The 22700-nt window shown below is 41.8% G+C and overlaps 2 protein-coding genes across 3 annotated transcripts in view; one reads left to right on the plus strand and one right to left on the minus strand.

The window, feature by feature from the left end:
• Positions 1-12866, minus strand: part of LOC309621426 (ELKS/Rab6-interacting/CAST family member 1-like) — an 89843-nt gene extending 76977 nt beyond the window's left edge. Inside the window, exons 1-2 of the mRNA XM_082408919.1 lie at positions 12708-12866; positions 11909-12069 (exon numbers count right to left, since the gene is read on the minus strand). The gene's annotated coding sequence lies outside the window, so the exon portion shown is untranslated. The remainder of the gene's footprint in view (positions 1-11908; positions 12070-12707) is intronic.
• A 242-nt stretch (positions 12867-13108) lies between these two features.
• LOC309621428 (centrosomal protein of 78 kDa-like) overlaps positions 13109-22700 on the plus strand; it is a 39036-nt gene continuing 29444 nt past the window's right edge. For both annotated transcript variants that reach the window (XR_014240008.1, XR_014240009.1), the window contains exon 1: positions 13109-13636. The gene's annotated coding sequence lies outside the window, so the exon portion shown is untranslated. The remainder of the gene's footprint in view (positions 13637-22700) is intronic.

Genomic DNA, 22700 nt, shown 5'->3' on the forward strand with positions numbered 1-22700 from the left:
GGAGTGAAGCAATCAAGGAAAATTCTGAAGTTTCTGACTTAAACACCATGGACAAGTTGGTGGCACCATAAACAAAAATGGGAAAAAATAAGGAAGGACCAGAATTGAGGGGAAATCTTGAGCTGAATGTAATGTGCTTTTGAGATGCTGAGAAAAGGTTTGAGGGAGCAACTGGGCATGTGGGTCTGGAGCTTAGAGGAATGATATGAGCTAAATAAAGATGTTAAGTGTGGAAGCTCTGATACACAGATGTTAACTGAGGCCAAGGTAGTGAATGAGCCTCCCTAGGAAAAGAAAACACAGCAAGAGGAGACAGTCATAGGACTGATTCAACATTAGATGGCAGGCAGAGGGTAAGAGGCGGGCAAAGGAGACAAGAGGAGCAGTCAGAGAAGTGGGTAGAAATCAGGAAAACAGTGTCACAGAAACTGAAAGAAGCTGATAAGGACCCTTTCTCTAAGGGGAGAACACAGACCAAGAAAGATCTGGCTCTGGGTTCAATTCCTGGTTCCATCAGGATGACTTCAGTGAAGTTAACTAAATACTCTGAGCCTTAATTTATTAATCTATACTATGAACATTATGAAACTGAATCTACAGGGTTATTATAATAATTAGCAGTAAGACAGAACACCTATCACACTGTAAATTATCAATAAATGGCAGTTACTGTTGTTGCTCCTGTTTGTAAAACCAAAAGGTTTGGTTAGTGGCTTACTGAACCCAGCCCTGGGAAGCCCTAGGGGTTCTAAAGAACATTTCAGGGAATGCCTGGCAGGGCCACACTGGGGCATCTGGGCTCCCCAGTCCTGTCTCAATCAGAACAGCTTTGCCTTCTTTTTCATTTTACTTCTTAAAATAAGTTTTAGGCACTTGCCTGGTGGCACCGTGGTTGGGAATCCACCTGCCAATGCAGGGGACACGGGTTCGAGCCCTGGTCCGGGAAGATCCCACATGCCGCAGAGCAACTAAGCCCGTGCACCACAACTACTGAGCCTGCGCTCTAGATCCCGGCTCCACAACAAGAGAGGCCACCGCAATGAGAAGCCTGCGCCCCACGCCGCTCGCCGCAACTAGGAAAAGCCTGTGCGCAGCAACGAAGACCCAACACAGCCAAAAAATAAATTAGTTAATTAATAAATAATAAGTTTTATTTTCATATCTGAATAATATTCATTTGAAAAAGGGGTCTGCAGCTTAAAGTGTTTTTCAAAAAGCAATGACTGGATCATCTCAATAGTCCCTTCAATTCATTTGGATTACAGCTTGTAATTCTTTTTTTTTTTTTCTTTTTTTGAATTTTTGAAGTTTGTTTTATTTATTTTTTTATACAGCAGGTTCTTATTAGTTATCTATTTTATACATATTAGTGTATACATGGCAATCCCAATCTCCCAGTTCATCCCACCACCACCCACCCTCCCCGCCACTTTCCCCGCTTGGTGCCCATACGTTTGTTCTCTACATCTGTGTCTATTTCTGCCCTGAAAACTGGTTCATCTGTACCATTTACAGCTTGTAATTCTTCACCAAAGTAAAACATGTGAGAAATAAGGACAAAACAACACACTTGATAACATAATCCCTAACATGAAGCTTATTATTTATGATTATTTCATTAGAATAATGGTTATAAATCAATTAGCTCTGTTTATCTACTGAAAATTGTACTAGGCTCAGTGCCATTACTGCCATTGAAGCGCCACAGCCTTATAATAGCAAATTATTGTTTGTTTGCTTAAGATTATAACCGCACGAACGGTGAAGAAAAGAGTTAAGCAGCATTAAAATCACAAAGGGCTTTCTTTTTTCATGAAAAATAAAGTTGGTTAGTGTGCTCAAATTACTTGTTTTCTTTTTGAAAGCCCTGCATGAAGAAAACCAATTAATAAAGAATCAAAATATCTCACCAGCCTTTTCTCATTGAAATCAGTACCTCTAAAAACTTTCTTTTAATATCCTTTTCTTATGCTATTGATTGTTTGTAACTAATCACTTTCCATGTCATCATTGTATGTGGTCCTCTTGTGATAATTATCCCACACTCTCCAGTTTAGTCTGTTGAGCAATCACCACTCTGGTGCAGCTGAAAATTCTCAGGGACACTAGCTTGAATCTCTATGGCACAGATGTCCTAATACTTCATTTTAAAATGGGACAAAGGTTTTACAGAGCCTTGCTGATCTTTTGTCCCAGACACTGGCTGTCTTTTTCATCTAGGACATAATCAAAAATGTACTGTATAAGTTTTTTAACTACAACTTTAGAATTTATACTCTTCAATAGTAAGTCACTTCTCTTAAATGACAGAATTTGCTCCTATTTAATTGCTGGAAGTTTTAAGCAATTCAATAGGAGCTGACGGTGGATCAATAGTTGTCTTCATTTTAACAGCTCACCCAATAATGAGGAACATGAGAACTGCATCTGGAAGATTTGGTGTGAAAGGAAATGACTTCTGAAAGGCTGACTGATTTATTTGTGCTGATACTGGCACAGACTGCCCTACTTTAGGCAGGATGGTTAGGGAAGGTCTCTTTGAAGAAGTACCATTTAAGCTGACACCTGAGGCAGCCAGCATATAAGAGTGGGGTAAGAATGTCTGGCAGCACATAAGAATAAAGAGTTAAGAACAGCATATATATATATATGTATATGTGTGTGTGTGTGTGTGTACACATATATTTGAAGGACATTTTTTTCAACACCCAATCAGCCATTAATACAAATTGAAAGCCTGTTATAATCAAATCAATGTAGTCCTGGAAAAAGAATATCAACAAAGAGATCAATGGAACAAATCTCACAATAATTAAGCACTTAAGAAAGAAAAAGGAAATGCCACAAACCAAAAGAAAAGAGACTGATCACAGTATTTAGAAAGCTTTTCAATTATTAGGAAAACATCAAAATAAATACGTTCTCCCCACACAAAATTAAAAATAAGTTCCAGGAAGATTAAAGAACTAGGTATAAAATGCAAATTAATTAGAAAATAAAAAGAATAAATATAACATATTTAATGATATTCAGATAGGGAAGGACTTTCTAAACAAAAAACGAAATGTAAGAAATTACAAAAAAACTACAAATTACAAATGTAAGAAAAGTATAGTACATTTTACTGCTTAGAAATCTAGAATTATAAACATCAAAAGTCAAAAACTAATGAGCAAATGACAAAAACTAAAAATTATTCACAACTGTGAAAGTACTTTATCCTCACTATTGAAAAAGCCCATAAACGTCAATGAAATACTAAGACCTTACTGTCCCCAAGAGAAATTAACAAATAGGAATATAACAATCACAGACAATATGCAAATTGACAATAAACACATGAAAATGTAAACAAAGAATTGCAAATGAAAGCAAGGTAAGACAAAACTTTTTAATCTATGAAAGAGGTAAAAGTTTCTTTTCAGGCAAAAGATTTTTAAACATTATATGAACAGGTAAGGTGATACATGCATTCTTACATGCCTGATCACCTAAAGTGGTCCAATCCTTCTAGAAAACAGTGTGTCAATAAGTATATTCATCTCTTTTATTTTATAAGCACAAATGTATCATCCTTAGGAAGCAGAAACTATCTTCTAGCAATGTTGCTTTTCTCTCCAAATATAAGGTGGATAATATAGTAATTTGTAGGGTCATTTTTGTAACATTTTCTCATTACAAAGTAAGAAATATAAGTGTTAAAACATTTTAAGAATACATAAATGTATATGGGAAAACCTCTCCTATAATTCCTTTGATCCCCTCTGATGAATAGATTCAATTTTTTAACAACCTATCATAGGGAAATAATCAGAAATGTGAAAATGTATTAATAAAGACGGCCATAACAGTAATACATATGACAAAAAAAACTGAAAAGTGGGGAGACCTTCAAGATGGCGAAAGAGTAACACATGGAGATCACCTTCCTCCCCACAAGTACATCATAAATACATCTACGTGTGGAACAACTCCTACAGAACAGCTACTGAACACTAGCAGAGGACCTCAGACCTCCCAAAAGGCAAGAAACTCCCCACGTACCTGGGTAGGGCAAAAGAAAAAAGAAAAAACAGAGACAAAAGAATAGGGACGGGACCCGCACCAGTGGGAGGGAGCTGTGAAGGAAGAAAGGTTTCCATGCACTAGGAAGCCCCTTCACTGTCGGAGACAGGGCGTGGCAGGGCGAAGCTTCAGAGCCACGGAGGAGAGCGCAGCAACAGGGGTGCGGAGGGCAAAGCGGAGAGATTCCCTCACAGAGGATCGGTGCCGACCAGCACTCACCAGCCCGAAAGGCTTGTCTGCTCACTCGCCAGGGCGGGCGGGGGCTGGGAGCTGAGGCTCGGGTTTCGGAGGTCAGACCCCAAGGAGAGTACTGGGGTTGGCTGCGTGAACACAGCCTAAAGGGGGCTAGCGTGCCACAGCTAGCCGGGAGGGTGTCCGGGAAAAGTCTGGAGCTGCCCAAGAGGCAAGAGACCATTGTTTCGGGCGCGTGAGGAGAGGGGATTCAGAGGGCCTCCTAAATGAGCTCCAGAGACGGGCGCGAGCCGAGGCTATCAGCATGGACACCAGAGACTGGCATGAGACACTAAGGCTGCAGGTGCAGCCACCAAGAAGCCTGTGTGCAAGCACAGGTCACTATCCACACCTCCCCTCCCGGAAGCATGTGCAGCCCCCGACTGCCAGGGTCCCGTGATGCAGGGACAACTTCCCCGGGAGGACACACGGGGCGCCTCAGGCTGGTGCAATGTCACGCCAGCCTCCGCCACCACAGGCTCACCACCACATTCTGTACTCCTCCCTCCCCCCAGGCCTGAGTGAGCCAGAGCCCCGGAATCAGCTGCTACTTTAACCCTGTCCTGTCTGGGCAGGAACAAACGCCCTCAGGCAACCTACATGGAGAGGAGAGGCCAAATCCAAAGCTGAACCCCGGGAGCTGTGTGAACAAAGAAGGAAAGGGAAATCTCTACCAGAAGCCTTAGGAGCAGCAGATTAAATCTCCACAATCAACTTGATGTACCCTGCATCTGTGGAATACCTAAATAGACAATGAATCATCCCCAAATTGAGGCAGTGGACTTCGTGTGATTTTGCCTGTATAGCTTTGCTTTTACCAATTGTCCTAGGGTTCTGTCCGTTTTTTGTTTTTTTTCTTAGTATAGTTTTTAGCATTTGTTATCATTGGTGGATTTGTTTTTTGGTTTGGTTGCTCTCTTCTTTTTTTTTTCTTTTTTTAATTACTTTTTAATTTTTTTTATTTTCAATAATTATTTTTTATTTTAATAACTTTATTTTATTTCTTTTTTTTCTCCCTTTTCTTCTGAGCCGTGTGGCTGACAGGGTCTTGGTGCTCTGGCCGGGTGCCAGGCCTGTGTCTCTGAGGTGGGAGAGCCGAGTTCAGGACATGGGTCCAGCAGAGACCTCCCAGCTCCACGTAATATCAAATGGCAAAAGCTCTCCCAGAGATCTCCATCTCAACACTAAGACCCAGCTCCACTCAACGACCAGTAAGCTACAGTGCTGGACACACTATGCCAAACAACTAGCAAGACAGGAACACAACTCCACCCATTAGCAGAGAGGCTGCCGAAAATCATAATAAGGTCACAGACACCCCAAAACACACCACCAGACGTGGACCTGCCCACCAGAAAGACAAGATCCAGCCTCATCCACCAGAACACAGGTACCAGTCCCCTCCACCAGGAAGCCTACACAACCCACTGAACCAACCTTAGCCACTGGGAGCAGACACCAAAAACAACGGGAACTACAAACCTGCAGCCTGCAAAACGGAGACCCCAAACACAGTAAGTTAAGCAAAATGAGAAGACAGAGAAACACACAGCAGATGAAGGAGCAAAGTAAGAACCCACCAGACCAAACAAATGAAGAGGAAATAGGCAGTCTACATGAAAAAGAATTCAGAGTAATGACAGCAAAGATGATCCAAAATCTTGGAAGTAGAATGGAGAAAATACAAGAAACGTTTAACAAGGACCTAGAAGAACTAAAGAATAAACAACAAGGATGAACAACACAATAAATGAAATTAAAAATTCTCTAGAAGGAATCAATAGCAGAATAGCTAAAGAAGGAGAATGGATAAGTGACCTGAAAGATAAAATAGTGGAAATAACTACTGCAGAGAAGAAAAAAGAAAAAAGAATGAAAAGAATTAAGGACAGTCTCAGAGACCTCTGGGACAACATTAAACGCACCAACATTCGAATTATAGGGATCCCAGAAGAAGAAGAGAAAAAGAAAGGGACTGAGAAAATATTTGAAGAGATTATAGTTGAAAACTTCCCTAATGTGGGAAAGGAAATAATCAATCAAGTCCAGGAAGCACAGAGAGTCCCAGGCAGGAGAAATCCAAGGAGAAACACACGAAGACACATATTAATCAAACTATCAAAAACTAAATACAAAGAAAAAATATTAAAAGCAGCAAGGGAAAAGCAACAAATAACATACAAGGGAATCCCCATAAGGTTAACATCTGATCTTTCAGAAGAAACTCTGCAAGCCAGAAGGGAGTGGCAGGACATATTTAAAGTGATGAAAGGGAAAAACCTACAACCAAGATTACTCTACCCAGCAAGGATCTCATTCAGATTTCATGGAGAAATTAAAACCTTTACAGACAAGCAAAAGCTAAGACAATTCAGCACCGCCAAACCAGCTTTACAACAAATGCTCAAGGAACTTCTCTAGGCAGGAAACACAAGAGAAGGAAAAGACCTACAATAACAAACCCAAAACAATTAAGAAAATGGTAATAGGAACATACATATCGAGCATTACCTTAAATGTAAATGGATTAAATGCTCCAACCAAAAGACACAGACTGCTGAATTGATACAAAAACAAGACCTGTATATATGCTGTCTACAGAGACCCACTTCAGACCTAGGGACACATAAAGACTGAAAGTGAAGGAATGGAAAAAGATATTTTATGCAAATGGAAATCAAAAGAAAGCTGGAGTAGCAATTCTCTTATCAGACAAAACAGACTTTACAATAAAGTATGTTACAAGAGACAAGGAAGGACACTACATAATGATCAAGGGATCAATCCAACAAGAATATAACAATTGCAAATATTTATGCACCCAACATAAGAGCACCTAAATACATAAGGCAAAGGCTAACAGCCGTAAAAGGGGAAATCGACAGTAACACAATCATAGTAGGGGACTTTTAACATCCCACTTTCACCAATGGACAGATCATCCAAAATGAAAATAAATAAGGAAACACAAGCTTTAAATGATACATTAAACAAGATGGACTTAACTGATATTTATACGACATTCCATCCAAAAACAACAGAATATACTTTCTTCTCAGGTGCTCATGGAACATTCTCCAGGATAGATCATATCTTGGGTCACAAAGCAAGCCTTGACAAATTTAAGAAAATTGAAATTGTATCAAGTATCTTTCCTGACCACAATGCTATGAGACTAGATATCAATTACAGGAAAAAATTTGTAAAAAATACAAACACATGGAGGCTAAACAATACACTAGTTAATAAACAAGAGATCACTGAAGAAATCAAAGAGGAAATCAAAAAATACCTAGAAACAAACGACAATGAAAACACGACGACCCAAAACCTATGGGATGCAGCAAAAGCAGTTCTAAGAGGGAAGTTTATAGCAATACAATCCTACCTCAAGAAACAAGAAACATCTCAAATAAACAACCTAACCTTCTACCTAAAGCAATTAGAGAAAGAAGAACAAAAAAACCCCAAAGTTAGCAGAAGGAAAGAAATCATAAAGATCAGATGAGAAAGAAATGAAAAAGAAATGAAGGAAACAATACCAAAGATCAATAAAACTAAAAGCTGGTTCGTTGAGAAGATAAACAAAATTGATAAACCATTAGCCGGACTCATCAAGAATAAAAGGGAGAAGACTCAGATCAATAGAATTAGAAATGAAACAGAAGTAACAACTGACACTGCAGAAATACAAAGGATCATGAGAGATTACTACAAGCAACCATACGCCAATAAAATGGACAACCTGGAAGAAATGGACAAATCCACAATCAACACTGTGAAAATGACTATACTACCCAAAGCAATCTACAGATTGAGTGCAATCCCTATCAAACTACCAATGGCATTTTTCACAGAACTAAAACAAAAAATTTCACAATTTGCATGGAAACACAAAAGACCCCGAATAGCCAAAGCAATCTTGAGAAAGAAAAATGCAGTTGGAGGAATCAGGCTCCCTGACTTCAGACAATACTACAAAGCTACAGTAATCCAGACAGTATGGTACTGGCACAAAAACAGAAATATAGATCAGTGGAACAGGACAGAAAGCCCAGAGATAAACCCACGCACATATGGTCACCTTATCTTTGATAAAGGAGGCAAGAATATACATTGGAGAAAAGACAGCCTCTTCAGTAAGTGGTGCTGGGAAAACTGGACAGGTACATGTAAAAGAATGAAATTAGAACACTCCCTAATACCATACACAAAAATAAACTCAAAATGGACTAAAGACCTAAATGTAAGGCAAGACACTATAAAACTCTTAGAGGAAAACAGAGGCAGAACACTCTATGACATAAATCACAGAAAGATCCTTTTTGACCCAGCTCCTAGAGAAATGGAAATAAAAACAAAAATAAACAAATGGGACCTAATGAAACTTCAAAGCTTTTGCACAGCAAAGGAAACCATAAACAAGATGAAAAGACAACCCTCAGAATGGGAGAAAATATTTGCAAATGAAGCAACTGACAAAGGATTAATCTCCAAAATATACAAGCAGCTCATACAGCTCAATATCAAAAAAACAAACCACCCAATCAAAAAATGGGCAGAAGATCTAAATAGACATTTCTCCAAAGAAGACGTATAGATGGCCAAAAGGCACATGAAAAGATGCTCAACATTGCTAATTATTAGAGAAATGCAAAGCAAAACAACAATGAGATATCACCTCACATCAGTAAGAATGGCCATCATCAAAAAAATCTACAAACAATAAATGCTGGAGAGGGCATGGAGAAAAGGGAACCTTCTTACACTGATGGTGGGAATGTAAATTGGTGCACCCACTATGGAGAACAGTATGGAGGTTCCTGAAGAAACTAAAAATAGAGTTACCATATGATCCAGCAATCCCACTCCTGGGCATATATCCAGAGAAAAACATAATTCAAAAAGATACATGCAACCCAGTGTTCACTGCAGCTCTATTACAATAGCCAAGACATGGAAGTAACCTAAATGTCCATCAATAGGTGAATGGATAAAGAAGATGTGTTTTATATATTTATACATATATATGTATATACACACACACACACACACACACAGACACACACAATGGAATATTATTCAGCCATAAAAAGGCATGATATAATGCCATTTGCAGCAACATGCATGGACCTAGAGATTATCATACTAAGTGAAGTAATCCAGACAGAGAAAGACAAATATCATGATATCGCTTATATGTGGAACCTAAAAAAAAAAAAAAAAAGATACAAATGAACTTATATACAAAACAGAAATAGACCCACAGACATAGAAAACAAACTTATGGTTACCAAAGGAGAAAAGAGTGTGGAGGAGGGATACATTAGGAGTTTGGGATTAGCCACCACTCTCAACAGCATGTTTGGATAGACGATTAGGCCTGAAGTGCTTAATTTGTTAAAAGAAAGGTATTAAACAACCATTTTATTAAGATATGAAAATGAGAGACAACAACAAGGAGAAATTTAAGTGCAAATTAAAGCAAAGACTACTTTAAAAACTTTAAGTCAGTAAATCTGCATGACAAAAAACTTGTAGAAAATCTAAGAACAGCATGATGCTGTAGTAGTATCTCCTGAGCAAATGAGGAAGGTGATTTAAGAGACAGGTCACCTATCAGAGCCAGGTTTTAACACCTTATTTCGAGAATTTTTATTTAATGTTTATTCATCAAATTTCTATACCACTTATAAATTCTCTGAATACTTTAATTACTCATCCCATGCCTTAGTGTGTGAGTGTTTGATCTTACCAAAAACAGTTTTGCAAATCACAGTATTTTTCTGAAATGTAATCTCTAACCTGGGTTGGCAAGGGAAGTCCATAAGAAAGTTTAGTACTGTGGTTCCAAAAATAATAACAATAATAAAACAAAAAAAAAAATCACACGCAATTCCCTTTTAATGGTTTAAAGTCAAGCATTCTTTAAAAAATTCATTCATATCTTTTCAAAGTCCTAATAATAAAGGAAAATTCCTTTACAAATCCACCACTGTTTTGCTATAGACACTTGAACTGAGTGGGAAAGATGTGACAAGTCAAGTCAAGATATTGGTCCACAGAGAAAACGAAACAATACTCCTACACCGTTGCTTTAGCAGGGCCTGTTTGTGCTTAGGAGTATCACATCGATACCTTGTATTCCCGAATATTATACCCATCCTTCCTCTATGTTCTTATCATCAGGGATAAAACCTTGTCTTCAACTGCTTCTACTAACCTGCTCGTAAGAAGCAAACTTTCTCATCACGATACTCAGAACCCTAAATTCTCCCCGTTCTCCCTGCATTATCAACCTATTTCTGGCTCCAGTATCTGTCACTTCCGAGAGCACATCACCTGTAATTCTCTTCTAAAAGATCAGGCTCTCTTAACCTCCCACTGTGTCCTAATAATCCATAAGCACAGGGGACACCCCGATATTTGTTTCTCAACTCCTGGGCTGCCGTCATGATATCAAAGCAATCGTGCCCCATGAAAATTCATGCTGAGGTGTCATGGCAAGATCCTCTGCTACTTTGTAATTCTCATATTCAACATTTATTGACAGTTCAAAGTAGCAGAAAAGAAGAGGGGATGTTAGCTTCAAGCACTGGCTGGGCTCAGAAAGACTGTTTACTTTAGGTCAGAGAGAGTGCGTATTTATTGCAGAGAAGAAGGAACTAACAGAAAGTGAGCAAAGATTATGTGAAAGAAAATTAATGGAGACAGATTGCAGAGGAGGGAACCAGAGCTTAAATCTGTGATAGAAATAAGAAGCGAGCTTGGTGAAGGAGAGACAGTATCTCCTCTGAGTCAGAAGAGAAGACGACAAGAACACAGGTAACTGCTGAGGTGATGAAGGTAACTGAGGGGTCCCAGCATAGACTTGGTTTCAGTAAAATGAGAGCAGGACAATTACATAGGAGTGGGGATTGGAGTGATGGAGAAAGTACTAAGGGACTTAAAAAAGAGACATACTTGTTCTGAAGAGAAGGAAACCAGAACTTTTCAAAGTCACAGAGGAGAAAAAGCAGCAGCTGTATTCTGCACAGCAGATATATACAGCCTTCACAACAGACTATCTCAAGGAAGCTGCAAGATGCCTGGAAAGTACAAAAATGATGTAAAGAAAGGTTCTGCTAAAAGTGACAATTTTGTAAAAACTGACTGGAGAGTGTGGCAAATGTTAATGGTGAAATATGGGGGATGGGTATAAGGAGGTTCACTATACTATTCTCTACTTTTGTGTACCTTTGGAAATGTTTATAATAAAAAATGTTTTTAAAAATTGCCTAGCCATCGTATGACCTCAGGAGCAATGGTTATCTTCCTCAGAAAGCTCAACAACTTGCCAGAACTTTCCAGAAGGTTTTAGGAATTTCAGAGACACAATTGCATACGGATACATACACTCTAGAGGACTGCAAAATTCAATGACAGGGAGGCAAAAAAAGTTTCTAGTTGACGAGGATTTGTCCCTAATTTGTTCTAAGGAGTGAGAAACACAAGTGAGCATTAAAATTAGGCTAAGTGTGTCAGGCGTGACAAACAGGGTCAGAAGATGAAAGCGATGAGGACAAGTATTTCAACTAAGCATATGCCTGAAGAACAATATTATAAAACTTACTTCATCTCCAGAACTTCCTCTAAGTGTTTTCTTCTCTCGGCCCGAAGGTTGGTCACATGAGTTTCCTTCTCTGCCAGTGACTGCTGAGTGCAGGACAGCGTCGCCTTCACGGACTCCAGCTCCTGTTTTACCTTCTCCATGGCCATCAGTAACTCCTCCACCTACGATCAATACAGAAAAGACAGAAACTGAGCATCTGGGTCAGGTATAGTCAGAGGAGCTGGGTGGGCAGTGGGCAACGCCTGGGTCCTCAAAATTGAAGACACACCCATCAAAAATTCTGTACTCTCGCAGGATCAGACATAAATGGCAGTGAAAGAAATACATCTCTCATCTTCCCTCCACTATAATTCTTCTCAGTTTAGGTCCAAAAAACCCTCATTTTCTTTTTGACAAATGTAAGGGCAACAGAAGTAACAGTGTGCCAGAAACAATCCCTTCTAAGGAATTTATTTGGAAACAGTCCAGAAACTTCCATGGAAATAACAAGACAATGCAGATAAAAATATAAGGAACAAAATCATAATAAATATTTCTAGAACGATTTTAGGAAATAAAAGCCATAAACCTGACTAATACCAGATGCAGAATAAACATAAATGAGTCATTTTTATTCGTTCAAACTAAGATTCTTCTGTTTATACCATTACAAACAATCTCTTGTTAAAGAAACAGCTAGAATTCAATCGGATAATTTCCTGCTCTAAAGCTACGTAGGTAGAGATTTTCTGAGGAAGGCAGGAAGAAAAGAAAAAATATATATAACCAGATAGAGAAGAGACAGACGCTTTTAAAAGACCTGTAAAGGACTTCCCTGGTGGCGCCGCCCGCGAGGACCGGGACGGCCGTCCGCGCCGCCCTCCCTCCCTCCCTCCCCGGCCGCCGAGGCGAACCGCGGACAGGCCGCTGGCGGGGTCTCCCGGGCCGTGCGGGCAGCCCGAGGGCCTCCGGGCGGGAAGCCCACCTGTCCGCGGGCGCCAGGCTCCTCGGGGAGGCCCGCCCCGGGCTCTGCGTGACTGGCCCCCTGAAGCAGCGGCGGAGGCGGCGGCCCACTGTTTGCGCCGCACCGCCTCCTAGGGCAAGAGGGAGGAGACAGACGCCGCCCGCCCGGCGCCTGCCGTGTGCGCGTGTGCGCCCGCGCCGGCCCGCAGCCCAGAGCCCACGCCCGCCAGCCCCCAGCCCCCCGCCCGCCAGCCTCACCTACGGCTCCGCCCTCCCCGGCGGCACGCTGCCGGGACCCAGCCAGGGCCGTGAGGAGGAGCGGGCGGAGGAGAGCCGAGGGGCCTAGCGCCAGCGACGGGCGGGAAGCTCCAGGCGCCGCCCGACCCCGAGCTGCCGCCACCGCGGCCGTCTCACCCTGCTCAGGGCTGCCGCTGCCGCTGCCGTTGCTGCCCGGGCGCCGCCGCCGCCACCACTACCGCCACCACTACCGCCACCTCAGCCACAGCTTGGCCCTGGCGCCCGACGTCACCGCGCCCCGCCCCCTGCGCGATTTCGCAGTCCCGCCCCAGGCCGACGTCAGCGCGAGCCCCGCCCCCGCTCCTCCCGGGGGCGCGACTCGGGCGCGCGCGGGCCTCGGGCACTTTCCGGGGGCTGGCGGGCGGGCCGGACGGCGGTCCCGGTCCTCGGGGGCGGCAGCTGGCCCGGCGTCGGGCTCCCCAGTTTCTGGTACCGAAGCGCAGACGGGTTTCCTTGTCGGAGCCACGCACCGTTAATGTAAGGCAGTAGGTAAGCTATCGCTGCACTAAGAAAGTAAGAGTGATTTGAATCGTGTTTATTCCCGGCTGGCGATTGTTTTATCAGTAACTCTAAACGCCCCTGAGAGCAGTTGAGTCACCGCCAGCGTCCACGCCCTCGTGGCCCCACTGTCACTCTCCCGTCCCTCGTCAGGGTTCTCGTCCCTTCATTCGTCACCTCATCCCCATCCCGCCCAGCGTCCCCCCGCCTGCTGTACAGTCGCCCCCTTCCGTAGGGTCCGCACGCGGCCGCCGCTGTCAGGACCGCTGCCGGGGGACGCTGGGTCCTGCCAAATGAAGCATCCTAAAGTGTTTCATTTTCTCGGGCACCCGACTTCACTCAGGAATAAGCCAGCTTCCTTTGACTGTTTCTCACGATCCTTCTTATCTGACTGCTGATCCGCTCGTTCTGCTGCTCCCCAGCGGTGTGGTGAGATGAAGGGAAAGCAAAGTGGACTCATCTTATCTTTCTGGTTTCCATTCTGCCGGTGTCTACGTGTGTGACCTTGGGAAAGTCCCATTACTCCTGGGTCCTGCTTTTCGTAACTGTAAAAGGGGGTGTGAACGAGATGTCTCAGATCTATCCCATCCCTGAAATGTGGGGATCTGAAGAGTGTGAGGTGCTAAGCCTTGTTATTCATGCACGGGAGTAGTGTCAATATCACAGACTCAGAAATTTTTTTGGTTTCTTTTTTGTCATTCCACTGTTCTTTTTTCTTATTTCCTACTCTGCCCCACATATCTTTTTTTAAACCTACACTTAGGATTTTTTTTTTTTTTTTAATTAAAACTGGCTGAGTGCATGCATTCGTTGCCTCTTCTTCCTGGAACCCCATTAAAATGCTAATAAAGGAATGAAAAATGATACAAACCCATACAAAACAGAAAATGGGAAGGGAGCCACCAAGAGCTGTTTTTCTTTTTTTTTCCCTAAATTTACACACAAAGTGAGTGAGGTCTGATTAAACAAAATGGAAGAAACCATAATGTGGAATAGGCATGGGGGGGGGTACTGTAGGTGAAGAAGGAGGCCTACCTGCCAGAAGTGATTTAGAGAAATTGAAATTTGGAGACACTGACAAGACAGAGCAAGAGTGAGAAGCAGGGCTGAAAACAAGGACACTAAATAAAGGTCTCTATGTAGAACAGCAGAACCCTCCCTATACCTCAGATACAATAGCTAGGCATTTATCCCAGGCTAAGAGTCAAGCTTTTTCATCATCTCTGGGGAGCATTTAATGACTAAGAGTAAAACATTCTTTATTCTGGCACAATAGGCAGTTTCCTACCCACTCACCCTAGAGTGAAGTTGTGCAAGTTGGCAAGACCCTCCCAAGTTCTAAAGATGCGTCATCAGCATCCAACTACTTCATCTTAAATATGAACGGACAACCAGGGACTGTTAGGTGTTTAAGGGAAGTCTCCAACTTGGGGCTGGGGAAGGGAGGGAGAGGATAAGGAGAAAATGTGACCACAGAGGAAAAAGAAACTTCAGAGAACTTAAAAATATGCTCACAAACTTTTATTACAGCTATGAAACAAGGATAATGTACTCAGATAAGTAACAACCCAAGAACAAAAAGTAAGTCTTGAAATTAGAAATAGGAAAATGCCAAAATTATAAATTCACTGGAAGTGTTGAAAGGTAAAGTCCGTGCAATTTTAAGGAGAATAGAAGAAATACGCAAAGAGATGGAAATTGCAAGAGAAAATATAAGAAAAATAAAGAGTCAATCCAACCGGACTAATATTACAAGAGAAAAAGAAAAGAGAGTAAATAAAAGATGGAAAATTACCCCAAAAATAATGGAACAAAATTTCCCCAGAGCTGAAAATGTCCATTAGTGGAGAGCAAAGACAACTTTGTGAAATGTTAAAACTCTAAAGCTAAAGAGAAAATCCTGAATTTCCAAAGGAAAAATGTGACCCATAGGGACCTCCCTGGTGGTCCAGTGGTAAAGAATCTGCCTTCCAACGCAGGGGACGCAGGTTCAATCCCTGGTCGGGGAACTAAGATCCCACATGCTGTGGAGCAACTAAGCCGGTGTGCCTCAGCTAGAGCCCACATGCCACAAACTACAGAGCCCACGTGCTCTGGAACCCATGCACCACAACCAGAGAGAGAGAGAGAAAACCTGCACACCACAACTAGAGAGAAGCCCGCGCACCACAGAAAAAAGCCCGCACACCTAAAGGAAAGATCCCGAGTGCCGCAACTAAGACCCGACGCAGCCAAAAATAAAAAAAAAAATAAACAAAAAAAGTGACCCGTAAAAGAGTAAGACTCACACTGCAATTAGAATTCCTACCAGCAACACTAGATATGAGAAGATAACAATGACCTTCAAGTTTCTGAGGGAAATATTTCTTGAACTTCAAATTCTAAGAATTTTTTTATTAAAAAAAACCTCTATTCCTAGCTGAATTATCATTAAGAGAGCAAAATGAAAACATTTTCAGATATGCAGAGACTCATAAAGTCAAACTCCCACATAGGCTTTTTTTCAAAATTTAAAGATGAGGTAGAAATGAGGTTTCTGACAGCATCACTATCCAGGATTCACTAGATCTAATTCAGTAGTAAAGGGAAGTCCCAAGAGCTAGGCTAGATTCGGATGGAAGGATAGGAGTTCTGGGAGAGAATTCAACTGAATAATTACTATGATAAAAAGCTTAGAAAAGGCGGGTTTCTGGTGTTCAACTTTTAGACCAAACCTGTTAATAAATTATAATCTTGCTGTAGTTAAAGCAGAGTTTATAAATTATACCAATGTTGACAACATAAAGGTAAAAATACAGCTGACAGTTTAAGATGTGAAACATAGGAAAGGTAGAGGTAAAGGGAAAAGCACTCAAGAGACGATGTGTGTAGTTGGCAGAATAAGAAGCGGTTGCTAAAGTGTACTGTTAGAAGTAGGAAAAGTGCCCAGTGGAGGAGCAAGGAATTATTAGGCTTACTGAGACGATAGGAAGACACGAGGTACAGGGTTTATAATTAAGCTAAATCGTCATCAAGAAATAATAGAAGACTTAATATCGTTAAAATAAGCAGTACTTCTCCATTTGTTCTGCACATTCTTTGCAATCCTATCAAAAATCCCAGCTGCCTTTTTTTATTTCTAGAAATTGACAATCAGATTCTAAAATTCACATGGCAATGCAAGGGACTCAGAATAGCCAAAAGAATCTTGGAAAAAAAAAAGAAAAAAGTTAAAAAACACTCATTCTTCCTGCTTTCAAAACTGACTACAAAACTACAATAATCAAGATAGTGTGTCGTACCAGAATAATGATAGACGTATATATCATGGAAAAGAATTGAGACTTCAGAAATAACCCACACATTTATGGACAGTTGATTCACTGGGAAAATAATAGTCTTTTCAACAAAGGGTGCTGGGACAGTTGTATAACCACATGCAAAAGAATGAAATTGGACCCCAACCTCACAAACGCAAAAATTAATTAAAGGAACTTCCCTGGTGGCGCAGTGGTTAACAATCCGCCTGCCAAGGCAGGGGACATGGGTTCAACCCATGGTCCAGGAAGACCCCACATGCCACAGAGCAACTAAGCCTGTGCGCCACAACTATTGAGCCTGCGCTCTAGAGCCCACGAGCCACAACTACTGAGCCTGCGTGCCACAACTACTGAAGCCCGCGTGCCTAGAGCCTGTGCTCCGCAACAAGAGAAGCCACCGCATTGAGAAGCCCACGCACCGCACCGAAGAGTACCCCCGCTCACCGCAACTAGAGAAAGCCCGCGCGCAGCAGTGAAGACCCAACGCAGCCAAAATTAATTAATTAATTAAATTTTAAAAAATTAATTCAAAATGGATCATAGACCTAAATATAAATGCTAAAACTATAATACTCTTAGAAAAAAACAGGTGTAAACCTTCATGACCTTGGATTAGGCAATAGTTTCTTAGCTCTGAAGCCAAAACCGTAAGTGACAAAATTTTAAAATTGGACTCCATCAAAATCGAATATACAAAACTTTTGTATGTTCAGCTTTAAAAAGTATGGTGAGCCTTGAAGACATTATGCCAAATGAAATAACGGAATCACAAAAGGACTGTATATTGTATGATTTCATTTATATGAGGTACCTAGAATAGTAAAATTCATAGAGACAGAAAGCAGAAGGGTGGTTGCCAGGGGTTGGAGGAAGGCAGATGGCCATTTGCAAGCCAACCAAACCTGCCAACACCTTGATCTTGGATGTCCGGCCTCCAGAAATGTGTAAAATAAATTTCTGTTGTTTATGCTGCCCAGTCTGTGATATTTTGTTACGGCAGCCTCACCAGACTAATACAGATTTTGGTACTGAGAAGTGGGGTACTACTGTAACAAATACCTTAAAAATGTGGAAGGGGCTTTGGAAGTGGGTAATGAGTGGAGGGGAAGATTTTTGAGGTGCATGTTAGGAAAAGCCTAGATTGCCTTGAAGAGAGACTCTTGGTAGAAATGTAAACGTTAAAAGGTGACTGTAGTGAGATCTCAGAAATGAGGAGTGTGTTACTGGAAACTGGAGGAAAGGTGACCCTTACTATAAAGTGGCAGAGAACTTGGCCAAACTGTTTCCTAGTGTTCTGTGGAAGGTAGAAATTAAAAGTGATAAACTGTGATATTTAGCTGCAGAGATTTCTAAGCAAAGTGTTGGTGGTGCGGCCTGATTTCTTCTTACTGCTTATAGTATGCAGGAGGTGAGAGATAAAGGAGTTGTTAAGCATAAGGGAACCAGAACCTAAAGATTTGGAAAATTCTTAGCCTATCTGCAATATTGTAACTTGCAAGAAATATATACTGGTGAGCGTTTTGTAATATGTTTAAATGTCAAATCACTGTGTTGTACACCTGAAACTAACATGTACATATCATACAATACATCAACTATACTTCAATTAAAAAAAAAGAAATATACATTTGGTCATTCAGATGACCAAAATATATCTCATATTTGGTCTTCATCCAAGGTTCTTGACTCACAGCTCCCAAAACCCTTGGAATTTCCTGAGGGATAAGACCAATGGGAACTTCTCTTGTCATAATGTTTGGTCTCTACTCCTCAGTTCCTGAAATCACTTTCAGAGTCATAAAGGTAAAATGGATGTCTCGTTATTTGTAACAAGCCCCTTTCTACCACAACAGGATTTATGTTAATGAGGTGACTTTTGGAAAGCCCTAAGTATGGGGGCTGGTCAGCAAAGAACCCAACCATGAATACAGGATTGGACCTTTCAGCCCCACCCCCTGACCTCCAGTGAGGGAAGAGAGGCTAGAGATTGAATCAGTTGCCAATGACCAGTGATTTGATCAATCATGTCTATGTAATGAAGACTCCACAACACTCAAAAGGGCAAGGCTCAGAGAGCTTCCGGTTGGTGAACACCTGGATAAGTGGGGAGAGTGACACACCAGGAGAGGGCGTGGAAGCTCTGCGCCCTTTGCCCATACCTTGCCCTATGCATCTCTTCCATCTGGCTCTTCCTTTTATAATATCCTTTCATAACAAACCAGTCGTCCAGTATGTAAAAATGTTTTTCTAAGTTCTATGAGCCACTCTGGGAAATTAATCAAACCCAAGAAGGGGGTCATAAGAACCTTTGATTTATAGCCATCAGTCAGAAGTACAGTTCACAACCTGGGCTTTCAATTGGCATCCTGAGTTGGGAGAGACTGTTGGAACCTCCCGTTTGTGGCCAGATGGTCAGAAGCACAGGTAACAACCTGGCTTGCACCTGGCATCCTGAGAGGGCAAGAGGGGTGTACAGCAGTCTTGTGGGACTGAGCACTTAACCTGCAGAACCTGATGCTGTCTCTGGATAAATAGTGTCAGAATTGAGCTGAGATGCAGGACACCCAGCTGGTACCCAGAGACTTGCTCCTTGGTGATGTTGGGAAACCACCTCAACTCCTCACGTGTTGGAATTAGGTGTAGAACCCAATTACTATCCATATTACAAAAAAAGAAGAAGTATGTTCTGGAGAATACATCCAGGGTGTAGCTGGACAGTCATTTGATAAAGAGGTCATGGGTGCAACTCATGGATTTAATCAGTCATCTCATAAGTAACCAGGAATAGAAATAAGATTATACCAGTAGAAACACTGCCAGTCTGGACTAAGGGACATAGAGACAACAAAATGGAGGAATACTGTCAGACTTCTGGGAGTCTACAGGACAGGACAATAGAGCTATCTGGCTGCCAATTCACATCACCCTTCAAGAAAAGTGAGAGATGACACCAAAAGTGATTCAGAGATCAACAGGGCTGCTACTCCAGCCATCAGCCCAGAGAGTACAGGTCTGGGGGGCAAGCTGTCTCCTTGGTTTCAGTGGAGCCTGCTACCAACCAGTGCCTCGGGAATAAAGCTGATGCCCAGGGCTGAGGGGGTGGAGCTACCACCCAGGGCCAAGGGGATGAGGTTGCCACCCCAGTGGGCCTGGAGGGCAGAGCATTGAGCCCAAAGGGATTACTCCTGAGCCTTAAAGTCTAATGAAATGTGCCTTGCTGGGTTTTGTACTCGCTTTGGACCCATTTCCCTTTCTTCTTCCTGATTTCTCTCTTTTAGAATAGAATATCTCTCTATGCCTGTCTCACCAGTGTATTTTGGAACCACATAACTTGTCTGATGTCGCAGGCTCACAGCTGGCAAGGCATTTTGCCTTCGAGTGAATCATATCTCAAGTCTCAACCATACCTGATGATATTCAGGTGAGACTTTGCACTTAGAGTTGATGCTGGAATGGGTTAAGACTTTGGGATGTGGGTGAATGTGTTTACCTGTGAGAAGGACAAGAATTTTGGGTATCCAGAGGGCAGAATGTTTTGGACTGAGCTGCGTTCTCCCAAAATTTATGTGTGGAAGCCCTACCCCACAATGTGACTATATTTGGAGACAGGGCTTTTAAAGAGCTGGTTATGGTTAAATGAGGTCATATACAGTCTGTGGTATTTTGTTATGGCAGCCCTAGTAGACTAATTCAGACACCACCAGGAAAGTGAGAAGACAATACACAGAATGGGAAAAAAATTTGCAACCACATATCTGATAATATATCCAGAATATGTAAATAATTCTTACAACTCAACAATAAAAAGACAACCCATTAAAAAATGGGTACAGGATTTGAATAGATATTTCTCCAGAGAAGATATATAAATAGCCAATAAGTACATGAAAAGATGCTCAACATCATCAGTCATTAGGGAAATGCAAATCGAAACCACAGTGAGAAACCACACCCACTAGGATGGCCATAATCAAAGAGAGTGTAACTGTTAGTGAGGATTTAGAGAAATCAGAACCCTCATACACACCTGGTGGAAATGTAAAATGGTGTAGTCACTTTGTAAAACAGTCTGACAGTTCCTTGAAATGTTAAATATAGAGTTACCATAAGACCCAGCGATTCTACTCCTAGCTATATACCTAAAAGAATTTAAAATATCCACACAAAACCACAAACTTTTGTATATGAATATTATAGCAGCATTATTCATAATAGCTGGACAGTGGAAACTAAATCATGAATAAGTTCAGAAAAAAAAATAATTTTTAACAAATTGCTGACCTGCAAGAAAGTAAAGGAATTGCCCTCAAAGACTCAGTGGCTTATAAACAGCAAATATTTATTTCTAAGTTAGTTGGGATTTGACAGCTGGAGGGAGGGGCAGTCAGCTGCTGTGCTGTGCTCGAGGTACGAATCAGTTCCACACGTCTCCCATTCAAGGAACCAGACTAAAGGAGCAGTAGTCACCTGGGTTGTATTTTCCTCATGATGGAAAACAAGCATACAAGAGGCTAAGCCACAGAATCACTTGAAGGCTCTGCTCAGGTGTGTCACATGTCCTGTGTGCTCGCACTTCATTAACCAAAGCAAGTCACACAGCCAGGTCCAACATAATGGTGCGGGAAAGTATACTCCTTTCATGGAGTAGAGGAAAGGAAGAAAAAAGGGAAGGAAAAAGACATGCCTTTCCCTTTAAGAAAACTTCCTAAAAAAATTGTGCACACCACTTCCTTTTATATCCCATGGTAAGAGCTTAGTTCATGGTCATTCCTTGCTGAAGGGCAAATTGGAAATATAGACTTTATTGTGGATGGTCATGTACCCAGTTAAAATTAAGAAGTTATATTACTAAAATAAGGAGAAAATGACTATTGAGAGACGACTATCAATCTGCCACAAACTTCTAAAACAATTAACTGATATTTAAGAACTTAACAGGGACTGCCCTGGTGGCGCAGTGGTTAAGAACCTGCCTGCCAATGTAGGCGACACGGGTTCCAGCCCTGGTCCAGGAAGATCCCACATGGTGAGGAGCAACTAAGGCCGTGAGCCACAACTACTGAGCCCACGTGCCACAACTACTGAAGCCCGCGTGCCTATAGCCTGTGCTCTGCAGCAAGAGACGCCACTGCAATGAGAAGCCCGCGCACCGCAACAAAGAGTAGCCCCTGCTCGCCGCAACTAGAGAAAACCCATGCGCAGCAACAAAGACCCAACGCAGCCAAAAATAAATAAATGAAATAAATAAATGTATAAACAAATAAATAAAGACAGGGAGGATAGAAAAGGCAGTCTCCTACTTTAAATCTACTTAGAGTCCCTTAAGGAGAATCTAGAGAAAGGAGGTAAGCATCTGTTCATATAATGGGTTCATATAATGGGTGAGGACTTTCCAAACCAATAAGAGACATAAATCTGTAGATGAGGAATCACTAAGAACAGGACCAGTAAAAAGAAATCCAATCTAGATACAGCGTAGTGAAACCGAGAACATAAAAGGCAACACATCTTAAAGTCAGTTGCATTAATTTCCCAGGTCTGCTGTAACAAAGTGCCAGAAACTGAATGGCTTAACATCACAGGAATTTATATAGTCTCACAGTTCTAGAGGCTGGAAATCCAAACTCCAGGTTGTCAGCAGGGCCTTGGTCCCTGTGAAGGAGAGGGGAGAACCCTTCCCTCCCCTCCCTAGTTTCTGGTGATTTGCGGCAGTCCTTGGCATTCCTTAGCTTGCATCTGCAGCGCTTCAGTGCCTG

Source organism: Balaenoptera borealis, assembly GCF_965194805.1.
Source record: "Balaenoptera borealis genome assembly, contig: HAP1_SCAFFOLD_712, whole genome shotgun sequence".
Classification (NCBI taxonomy): domain Eukaryota; kingdom Metazoa; phylum Chordata; class Mammalia; order Artiodactyla; family Balaenopteridae; genus Balaenoptera; species Balaenoptera borealis.